Source organism: Apodemus sylvaticus, chromosome 3 (assembly GCF_947179515.1).
Source record: "Apodemus sylvaticus chromosome 3, mApoSyl1.1, whole genome shotgun sequence".
NCBI lineage: Eukaryota > Metazoa > Chordata > Mammalia > Rodentia > Muridae > Apodemus > Apodemus sylvaticus.
The window spans coordinates 162,721,261-162,731,656 of record NC_067474.1 but is presented as its reverse complement, the minus strand read 5'-3'; the positions used below and the strand labels follow the sequence as shown (position 1 = coordinate 162,731,656).

General features: G+C 42.0%; 1 protein-coding gene across 4 annotated transcripts in view; it reads left to right on the top strand.

The window, feature by feature from the left end:
* LOC127681612 (zinc finger protein 420-like) overlaps positions 1-10,396 on the top strand; it is a 662,660-nt gene that overhangs the window by 245,984 nt on the left and 406,280 nt on the right. The window lies entirely within an intron of this gene.

Sequence of the window (10,396 nt, the reverse complement as noted above, 5' to 3'; positions counted from 1 at the left end):
TGAAATATATGCTGAAGTCATGAATGTTTTTTGTAAACCTGTACTATAAACTTAAAAATAGTGATTTTTTCAATAGATAGGTATCAACCCCTTAGGTGCTAGAATGACTTTGTCACAAGGGTTGCCTAAGATAAATTGAATACATATATTTCTAATGGTCCTAGAACTGAGAAATCATTCATTCAACACCATGTTAATCTTCCCATATACAAATAATTTGAACTGTATTTCAGGTTTTAGCATTACAAAAGTATGAAACACTGTATTAGTGATGCTGATTTATGTTAGCTAAAACAAGGAAGATTCTGTTCAATGTTGCAGGCTTACTGCCATAATTGTACTATGTTAAGTTTTTAAAAAAGTCTAAAAACAGAGCCTTGCTGGGCGGTGGTTGCACACGCCTCTAATCCCAGCACTCTGGGAGGCAGAGGCAGGCGGATTTCTGAGTTCGAGGCCAGCCTGGTCTACAGAGTGAGTTCCAGGACAGCCAGGGCTCAAAAAAAAAAACCCAGTCTCAAAAAAACAAAAAACAAAAACAAACAAACAAACAAACAAAAACCAAATAAAAAAAAAACAAAACCAAAAAAAAAAAAAAAAAAAAAGAGCCTCAGCAATATGCCTTCTTTCTCGTTTGATTTCGATAGGGAATAAGAGAAAATTCTTCAAAAAAATAATTGGTAACATGGCTTTATAGTTTTCATGGATAGCCACTGAGGCTGTGTTTTGTAAATCCATGGCTCTAGAGTCATTAATTCCCTTTAATTGAAGAAAACTCTAATGACACACAGAACAGTGACACCCATAAGCACATTTTCCAAATTATTGTGGTGTGCTATCTTGTGCTTTAATACTCCACTACCAGGAATGAATTCAATTTCTATTCTTTTCACAAATCATTTACAGAATGGTACAACTATATACATCTCAAAATATATAGTCTGAAGAAAACCACACAGGTTACTATTAATGTATTATCTTTTTCTTAAATTTAGATGTTAATCCATCCATACAAATATTATAAATCTATAATCTTGAAAGAAATGCCTTTTGAGTAGTAGATGAGGTACATGCTCATGCTTAGTTTAGAAATCCAAACTAATCTATCTGATCTAAAATAAATAAATAAGTACAAATAAAAAAATAAAAGGAACGCACAAAAAACCAAATGCCCCTGAATATTTTATTTTATCAGTTGCTTTGTTTTCATCTATGAATCTCAAATTTAAAATGAAAAAGTATTTAATTTTGTTTTGTTTTCTTTTAAATATGTAAGTGTTTAGCCTGCATGTATTTCTGCATGTGCATCATGTGAATGCCTTCTGCCCATGAACACCAGAAGAGACTATCAAGTTTCCTGAAACTGGATTTACAGAAAGTTACGAAACACCCATGTAGGTGATTGGAATTGAACCTGGGACCTTCAAAAGAACAGGAAGTGCCATCTGATCCATCATTTCTCTAGCCTGAAACTGGAACATAAAAAAATTACTCATGTGTGTGAACACGTGCAAAAGTGTGTAAAGATGCCAGAGAGGAGTGTGTTGGGTCCCCTGCAGCTAGAGTTCCAGGCATCTGTGCTCCACTGGATATGGATGATACAATGCTAGATTCTGATGTAGAAATGTACTAGTTATTTTTCCTCTAATATGGTAAAACACCAACAGCAAGGCAGCTGACAGGGAAGGTTCTACTTGGGTCTTATGGTTCCTATAGTTTAGAGCACATGGTGAGGGGCAAAGTGTGGCAGCATGGCAACTGAGATTCAGCATGGCTAGAATCTGAGAGCTCAGATACCAAACCACAAAGAGGACACAGAATGTCCTCAGAATAGTGAGTCTTTAAATTCCCAAACTTACATTCAGTGACATTATTCCTCCAAGGTCACACTTCTTCAGAAACTCTTATCTGCTCATAGACAGCTATCTATGTAGATCTAACAGCTACCAAAAAGTCTAGAATCCTGAGGAGGGTCCAGTGACACATGCCGATATTCCTTAATCATGAGACAGTGTCAGAAGGGTTATAAGTAAATGGTGATTCACATCCCAAAGAGTACATAGAATATTTTCATTCAAACAATCACAAGTAGCATGTGCGCTTAACTGCTGAGATATCTCTCGAATGTCAAAGCTCAAATTTAATATCATGCAATCCTAAAGCATATAAAGCATGGGAGAAACTGGATCACATTCTTAAACACTTGATAAGTGTGTTTCTGATGAGTTTTCTATCTGTAAGTTTCCTAATGAACCCTTGTTAGGATAGTGTGTCACCCACTTCTAGAATTAGGTCCAGAATTGAACATGAAAATACCAGGGACCTCATGAGAAACCTTCCACTGAGTCAAGGAGAGAGTTCACTCTACATGAGACACATTTTTAAAGGGAGTATGTGTGTGGATACACTGCACACATCCCAGAAGTGCATATGAAATCCTGATGACCACATCGGGTGTGGGTCCTTATCTTCCTTTGAAGTAGGGGGTTTCTTGTTCTACCAGTGTGTATGACTGATTATATTTTCCAACAGCCTTTGTGATTCCTCCATCTCCACCTTTCACACCCCACAGGATTATGAACGCTTGCTATACACCTGGCTTTTACATTGGTCCAGGGGATTTGATTCAGGTCCTCAAACTTACATTGGAAGCATTCTTATCCATTGAGCCAGTTCCTCACACCTGAGATACTTTAACATTGACCTCAGTCTAGACTGCTTTAGGAACCATAACCCCTATCTATCTGGTAGATAACAACGTATCTAGACATGAGAGCTACAGAAAAATCTAATGCCCTTTGCAGCATCCAGTGGCATGTGCCTATGTTCGGTATACTGGAGGTAGAGGCAGAAGGATCTGAAGTTCAAGGACATCATTGCCTACATTGTGAGTTCCGGACCAGCTTGCTCTTTTGAGACCATATGGTAGAGAATACACACAGAGAAAGTTACACTCTCAGGTGTGGGTGTGCACCCACAGGTATCTGATGTCTACCTTAGGTGAAGTGAGACCAGATGAGTCAAGGACACCTGGACTTGAAGAGGACTAGCAGAGAGGCTTACATGGAAGCCAAGTGTAGGGCCCTGAGCTCTATTAGCACACTACTCATAGCACCTCATCCCCTCTGCACTTGAAATCCCACTTTCAATACCTCAGAGACAGAGGGGTCAACCTAGGACAGACAGCTCAGACACCTCCATCTTGGTCACTTCCAGCTCTCAGGTGCTTCTTTTCAGCGCAGGGGAGGGGTCTGATAGCATGGCTAGAATACTGCCGCCTTTTAGGTAGTCAGTCCACCGGGCTTCTAGTGGGAGGGACAGAGCTGGAGAAACTGAGGCTATGATCATGTTAGTGTTGGGTTCTTTGTGGGGGTGGCAAGGCCTGGAATGAGAATAGTGAGGTCTTGGGAGCTACTAGGGAAGAGATGACTAGGAAAATATTGTGGGGTGCCTGAGGGATACTTGAGATCCTCTACTCCTCCTATACCTTGGAGGGAGGGCCTCCTTCCTGAATAGAATGGAGCAGTTGTCAAGGAGTGTCAAAGTTGTATGGGACAACTTTTTTGAGTTTTGACTCCCCCATATTGATAGGATCTGTCCTACCAGGACACCTTCCCATATCAGGGTGGGACACACCCTGAACCCTAGCTGGTGGGCTGGGCTTGTTGCTGATAGGTACTGGCACTGTGCTGCTCCACTCGACACAGAGGAGCAGCAGTCCAGACTCAGAGCTTTTTTTCAGAATTTGTGGGGAGGATGTCCCGGCCCAGCAGACAGTGCTGTGGACAGCACATGTTAAAGGCATATGTCTTACACACCTATGGAAAAGTCACCTGAGCAGCCACGATTCCCTGCCTGAGGCAGAAGCTGACTTTACCCAATGGTTTACCATAGGTCACCCCTTACCGAATTTTTATTTCAGTTTTTTGCAGGTGTTCCTAACCACTTATTGGACTCGGTTTTCTATCCTAAGCTGTCTTCATTTCCTTCAAACAACAGGTATTATATTCTTGTCTACCATACATGTTGTTCTTGTCCTCTTTGAGTTGATTGACATGTTCTGCAAGTTTTGATCCCCTTGATCCTGACTCTGGTTTTTCAGTTCTGTATTTGGATATTATGAAAATTGTTCTTATCAGTTACATATATTTTCTGTGCTTTGAGACTAGGGCATTTTATCTTAGTTTTACTTTGTTATAGAAATGGGTTGTGAGCATCAGAATTAAGAGAGATTATTCAGTTCTATGTGTTTTTAGCGCCAGGGGACTGGTATTTCAATGTGAGAAGTTAGGCAGAATAACTTGTATCTGAAGGGTTCAGAACCCAGTGTGGTGTCCTACTCCATCCAGTTCTGGTGGAGACTGCCAGCAAATTTGTGGGGAAGGTGTATAGTGTAAACCTTGTGCATCCTGACAGCTGCAGTTGTATGGAAGGCAGCCTGCAACAGAGTGGGAGGAATGGTTTATTTTGAGGAGAGTCATCACAACTGTCTGATCAGATGCATTTAAGAAGACTACAAAAACCAACAATGAAGCAAGCAACCAAGGAAAAACAAACAAACAAAGATACAAAAACAGCTGAGAGGAACTAGAAGCTAATTAATTAAAAGAGTCCAAATTAGGGGGATTCCTAAGGAACATGCAACAGGAAGCTGCTAAATATTGGGCTGATCCAGAAGGAGTTGCTCCAAGGAACCAGGCCATAGTGACAGAAAATGCTACCATTCCTGCATTCTCCATGTATCAGGGTTGTCTCCACGGTCAGATAGTCTTAATGGTGGATGGAGACTAGTGCCAAGTATATGAGATACCAGGACACTTCCTTAGCTACAGTTGCCAATTGTTGTGATCATAAAAAGAGGAACAGGTATTAAAATATGTTCTAGGGTTTGTGGGCATAGGGGGTGCCTCAGATGTCCCATGCCAAGGCATCCCTTCCCTCTGAGAGACCACACATAAGATAGTGTAATATAGAATAGAGTTTATTCAGGACATGGGGAGGGGATTTAATAGGATAGAGGCAGAGAAAGGCAGAGAGAGGAAGAGAGTAGAGAAGTAGAGGCCAACCTTGACCACGGAGAGAGAAGGTGGAAAGGGAAAGAGTAAGGGAAGAGTCCAAGAGGGCAAGAGAGACCAAGAGGATAAGAGAGAGGACGGGCAAGCAGCCCATTTTATAATGGACCAGACCCACCTGGCTGTTGCCAGGTAACTGTGGGGAAGGGCATACATGGCTGTTGCCAGGTAGCTGTGGGGTGGAGCTTAGACAATATCCTAACATTCTAGAACATGTCTTAATACCCCTTTCTTTTTTTATGATCACAGTGGTGCACTGTGACTCAGATCCAGAAACTCTGCAGGTTTTCAGACCATCTCAGCCACAACCACGCTCACTAGCCCAGACATGGTAGCCCCTCTCTTATTTCCCCCTCCCCTCCCCCACCCCACCCTTTGAACTGGTCAGAGCCCCAAGGGAGAGTTCTTGAGCTCAGAGCTACCCCTCTTCCACACTCACCCTTGTTTAGGACTTTTCCCTTGGGTAAAATTTTCCTCTCATTGGAGAGAGTTTCTCCCTTGAAGCCAAGAAATCCTAGGGCTGGGTGAACTGGTCTCTGGCTCAAGGACATTGGCCCTAAGTATTAGACCCCAGACTTCCACGTTATGACCTGGCGGTCTGGTCTGTGCTGGAATCTCTCTCAGGTTATTAATGCCCTCAGGATGCAGGTATGGGCACTTAATAATCCTCTTCTCTTGCCCAGGGATCAGTGTTCACTGTCTCTCTACCTATCTAATGGGATATTTTGGTCTAAAGCAATACCTCTACATGGCTGCTAAACTCGCACTTTTGACCAAGGATCCATAGCTGCAGAATTTCACCTCCTCTCTCTCTTAGATTCTGGCTCTCACTCTTGCTGCAGCAGCAGCTTCTGCCAGTTCAAGCAGTCCAGAGCTGCCCCTGTGCCAGGAACTCTGCTGCCCTCCCCCACTGCTCGCTCTATGCTCTGTGTCCCTCTTGCCTAGACTGCAGTTCTGTGCTTGGCTCCCTCAGCCTGCTCCCATGCTCCACCTGTCCAGACCTCCCTCATTCATGGTCTGCTGCAGTCACTTTCAGCTGGGTCAGGGCCCTGCTTGCTGCCCTCCCGCCCCTCCTTGGCTTTGCTCTTGCTGCACAAGGCGCAGGTCTTGCTTTCTCACACCTGTGACATCCTGCCTGCTCTCTTGTTCTTGACCGGCTTGACCGCCTGCTCCTGCACATGACAGAGAGCCCCTTCCTACCTTTCTCTTTCTCTCTTTGCCCCTCTGCCCTCGGGCTTGGTTCCACTCATGCTTGGCTGGTAATCATGCCATCAGCACATTGATAGGATATGAATGATATTACTTTGGGTGCTTCTTCCTCACCCTCACCTACCCCCAAGACAGACAGAAACACTGGGTGAGGACTTCCAACTGCTAGTGAGAAGCCCCACCCACGACAGGCCATGTGAAGGGGTCCTCTGCCTCATCTGCCACTGGCCCACAACAGGATTCACTCACTGGCCTTGGGGTGGAGGGGGGAGCATGACCTGTGAGCCACAGGCTGTGCTCACCAGCCAACCTCTCACAGCTTGCCTGCCAGTGTAGTTCTATTGTAAGCCACAGCTGTTAGCTCTTATTCTGGTCCTAGCCAAATATTTCTTTGCTAATACAATTTACTTTTCTCTACCTTCACAACCTGTCGAAGTTAGCTAATGTTTTTATTCCTGTCCTGTCTTGACTATTGCTATTATAATCAGTTCTAACCAGTCTATATCATACTCAATCTTGGCAAAAATGTGTTAATTATTAAATTTATGACAGAAAAATTCCCCAAAGCCTCTAACAGTTTCTCCCATGTGATCTCAGAAGATGTGGGCACTGCTACAGGTTGCTGTTTAGATTGTGTGTGATATGATAATCACTAAAGAATGCAGTGGACAAAACCAGATATTCTTGAGTCATATTACTTACCTAAACCAGGTAAGCCATTTCTCGTGTTATGCATATCCATTGTACAGAGAAAAAGCCCTGTGTCATCTGCACTTGAAAGCCAGACTGATAGCCCAAGTTGCTGCGGAGACCATAGACACAGCAGAGAAATGCTGGCTACTGTAATCTGTCATTTTTAAATAATAGAACTGCTAAATTATTGTTTATTCCTCAGACTTCTGACCACATTGACAGCTAGACAGTTATCTCCTTACATAAGCTCTATTTCCATCAAATGCTTCATATTTCCTCTTATTTTACCATTGTCCTCATCTGAGTTCCTACAAATTTGCCTAACTCTAGTAAAATATTACACTATATGATCCGAGTTTTTAATCTTGTTCCTTCTGCTACACAAAAGGCTCATCTTAAAGAGTGTTCATGTTGTTAACTTATGTTGTTATCTCTTTTATAAACTTGTTAGCTATAGAAAGCCTACTCAGTTCTATCTCTCACGGACCAAATCTCCATCCAGATATGCACATTTGCCCTAAGTTCCCCTTTATTCCCTATTCCAGAGGGTGGGAATCCTCTGGGTTTCAAATGTACATCTTTAGAATCTTTTTCCTTTTTCCAATCATACTTAATCTTATTCTCTACCAATAATAATGTGTTTCAGCATCTTGTCAAGTCAAGGCACTTACTTTATCCAGAACAGCTCCATGGAAGCAACCTTCACATAATCCAATCTCCTCTCAGACACAGACTCTACTGGACCTGTTCTTCTGATTTGTCCTCAGAGGGCTCTACAGACTAGACATCAAGGAAGCTACAACTTCTCCTAAGAATAGACAAACATCCCCTGTACCCACTTTTCTATGTTCCCCAGAGACATGTCACCCCATTGGTGGCGTGAACCTGCCAATAGATATCATGAGGATCCTATTCCTGCTTCACCATCACTTCTTTCTGTTACTTTTCTTTTTTCAATTAAACCAAAATGTGAGTATTTTAGGATTCTGTCTAAGTTCCACCCCATAGTTACCTGGCAACAGCCAGGCATGACCCTCTCCACATTTACCTGGCAAAAGCCAGGTAGGTCTGGCCCACTATAAAAGGGGCTGCTTGCCTCTCCTCTCTCTCTTTTCCTCTTGTTCTCTCTTGCCCTCTTGGGCTCTTCCCTTCCCCTCACCCCCTCTTTCCATGGTCATGGCCGCCTCTACTTCTCTACTCTCTCCCTCTCTCTGCCTTTCTTGACCTCTACTACCCTATTAAATCCCCTGCCCATGCCCTGAATAAACTCTATTCTATACTATACATCATGCGTGTAGTCCCTCAAGGGGAAGGGATGCCTTGGCATGGGCCCACTGAGACACCCATGCCCCCCAGATGCCCTAGAACATATCTTAATACCCATTTCTCTTTTTATGATCAGAAAAATAGTTGCTGTGTGTGCATTCTGGGAGTGTCCCCAAGCAGTCTTCAGTCTGTCCTTGAACCTGCTAGGTCAGTGGAACTGGCAGTTACAGAGCAGGAGTGTGGAGCAGGAATGCATTTTCTTCAGCCACTCTTACAGATCTGTTGTAAATATCTTACAATTGTCGGGAAGTTTGGGATCCTGTGAACTGGGGTTCACTGTAATGTTTTAATTAATATTACAGTGTCCAGAATATTCTTCTAAAATACCCTTTTGGATCACTTACATTGTCTGTAGTTAGTACATGAAGATTCTCTTTGCTTAAGCAGTAGCAAAACTCCCTGAATTCTAGTTCAACCATGATTTATTAACTCCATTCATAGGCATTCCCAAACAGCTTTGTAGATGTTAGTTATATGAGGAACTGGTATAGATTCAATTGGTTCCGAAAATGTACATTATAAACATGATCATATTGACTAAGTATTAAGATTTTCTGAATAAAGTTATATACTCTATCAATTTTACACTAATCTATATGTACTCTTTGATTTAAAAACAGCATTTTGAAATGTGTCTTCATAGGCTTAGTTATTAATGTCATACCTTTGGAATGAATAAAAAGTGAAGACAGGACTACTGGAAAAGTCTGACTGAGGAGAAGAAATAGTTTAGGTTCTGTTAACCCTTAATGTCACCAGAGAAAGAACATGCCCACCATATGGGCAAGCTTCATTTAATATTACATCCTGACAAGGAGATAGACTTTGGACACATGCTACAATGGTTTCTAAGGGCAACCCTATAGGCCATTTTAGTTTCCTATGAGTCTTTATTGTTTTCCTAAGACTTGCAGCTGGCAGCATTCCAGGATGGTAATCTTTGACAGATGAATTATTTAATTTTTTTATATCCTAAGCATTTAACATTAACATTGTTAAATGTGTTCACAAAACAGGAAATGTCAGGGGTACAACTTCTACCATTGGACATGTAGTCAGGAGGCTGCCACATGAAAATGAAGAGTTCACCTGTAGCCTTGCCTAATGACTGACACCCACATCAGGCTGGATAACAAGCATCTTCTCTAGGGATTTTGTGAAAATCTGAAAAACAAAACCAGGAACGACCACACACCACCCTTCACAAACACCCTTATTTGAAAAGTGTGAGTATACAGAATTTGATATTTAAATAATGTACTGGCTAGTTTTATGTGTCAACTTGACACAGGCTGGAGTTATCACAGAGAAGGGAGTTTCAGTTGGGGAAGTGCCTCCATGAGATCCAGCTGTGTGGCATTTTCTCAATTAGTGATCAAGTGGGGAGGGCCCCTTGTGGGTGGTACCACCTTTGGACTGGTGCTCTTGGGTTCTATACAAGAGCAGGCTGAGCTAGCCAGGGGAAGCAAGCCAGTAAGTAACATCCCTCCATGGCCTTTGCATCAGCTCCTGCTTCCTGACCTGCTTGAGTTCCAGTCCTGACTTCCTTTAGTGATGAACTGCAACGTGGAAGTGTAAGCTGAATAAACCCTTTCCTCCCCAACTTGTTTCTTGGTCATGATGTTTGTGCAGGAATAGAAACCCTGACTAAGACAAATAAACAATGGACTACATAGATGATCATCAGCCATGCTATACATTGCAGAAAAAATACATATCACCAAGTGAAAATGCAAAAAAAAAGATGATCAAGATCCATAGACGGAATACAACAATGACATAATAAAGTCTTATAATTGGATTTGCCTCACATACATTAAACTTCAATGTCTATTTTAAATATTTCAAAATACAAACTCCAACAACAGTTGGTGATCACCTTCTCTGCACTTGAATGAACATGGTAAACCATATTCTTCCTTCAAAGCCATGACGAAAAAGAGAAAAACTAAATTTTTTTTCCTGGAAAACTGAAGACAACTATGATGTTTAAAGTTTTTGCCAAAAGGTTGCATGAATAGTGTTTTTTATCTTATGTGAATACTTTACTACATTTACTTGTGAATGCATTCATTCCTGTTAAGTCATGTAAAAGCCTA